The sequence below is a fragment of the Eulemur rufifrons genome, chromosome 16 (genome assembly GCF_041146395.1).
Source record: "Eulemur rufifrons isolate Redbay chromosome 16, OSU_ERuf_1, whole genome shotgun sequence".
Taxonomy (NCBI): domain Eukaryota; kingdom Metazoa; phylum Chordata; class Mammalia; order Primates; family Lemuridae; genus Eulemur; species Eulemur rufifrons.
Window position 1 is genome coordinate 26,403,719 of NC_090998.1, and position 1,397 is coordinate 26,405,115.

The window sequence follows — 1,397 nt, forward strand, 5'->3', positions numbered from 1 at the left end:
TGAGCTCAGGAGTTCGAGACCAGCCTGAGCAAGAGTGAGACCCCATCTCTACTAAAAATAGAAAGAAATTATATGGACAGCTAAAAATATATATAGAAAAAATTAGCCGGGCATGGTGGTGCATGCCTGTAGTCCCAGCTACTCCGGAGGCTGAGACAGGAGGATCGCTTGAGCCCAGGAGTTTGAGGTTGCTGTGAGCTAGGCTGACGCCACGGCACTCACTCTAGCCTGGGCAACAGAGTGAGACTCTGTCTCAAAAAAAATAAATAAATAAAATAAAATTGGAACTATACAAAGATTAGCATGGACCCTGCGCAAGGATGACATGCAAATTCATGAAGCGTTCCATATTTTTTTGATAAGCTGAAATAAAAAAATAAAATAAAATATATAAATAAATAAATAATCCCTTCTTTCCGTATCGCCAATATGGAAAAAAGAAATTTTTATGATTTGGCTAAAATACTACAAAACAAATTTTATTTCCACCTTGATAAACCTAAATATGAATTTCTCTATGATATTCTCTGTCTTCACTGATCATTCCTAAACTTTTAATCCTATACCGGCCTGATAGAGCAAAACCAAACTGAATAAAGGAGAAAATATTTATTAAAAAAAAAAAACAAATATAAAGTCCACCTAGTTCCTTACCAAGTACACCTAGTCACCTTTGGTAACTCTGGTGCCTGTTAAAGAGGAATCGAGAAAACAGGCCAGTCCTCTGTCCCAAGACTCCTCCCTTAACTGTTTCTCTCTGACCTCGGCACTCACCTTTATCCCAGCTGTCCTTCCCAGCATGATGGCAACACACTCAGAACCCCTGAGGAAGAAAATAGAATAAGAGGAAATGGATCAAATTTCCATATTAGAGTCTTATAATGGGGGCACTATAAGGGGTGGGTGCAGAAAGTACACTGTACAGGGGCGTGCTGTGTGAGTTAGGATACAGAGTACTGGGCCCTGCATTCAGTAAACTTACGGACATCATTAGCAAGACAAAATATGTGAACATAAGGCATTAATTTACAACAGCTAATACGTTGTTACAAGGCAATGGAATATTGGACACCAAATGAGTAGTGCAGAAAATAAGTGCAATGCGTTTCCAAGAAGAGAATAAAATATGCTGAAATGCTAAGGGAAGCCTAGGAGAAAAAGTTTATGAGCTGGCCTTTAAAGTTTTGGTCCTAATAGAGATGAACAATTGAGACTTTGGGTGATAAGTGTATGAAAAAGGAAAATCTGGATGGAGCTAATGTTTTAGGTAAGGAAAAGGCTGGAGATAAAACTATAAGAGAAATTCCCACTGGCTAGCTATATTCATGTAATAAATAATTATTAAGCCCATTCTGTGACCAGACATCATGCCAATTTTCCCCACATTTGGTGGTGAA

At 38.4% G+C, this 1,397-nt stretch overlaps 1 non-coding gene across 1 annotated transcript; it reads left to right on the plus strand.

The window, feature by feature from the left end:
• Positions 1-248: 248 nt before the first annotated feature.
• LOC138397721 (U6 spliceosomal RNA) lies at positions 249-355 on the plus strand. Its single transcript, XR_011235847.1, has one exon. It is a non-coding gene; the product is annotated as a U6 spliceosomal RNA (small nuclear RNA).
• Positions 356-1,397: the final 1,042 nt, after the last annotated feature.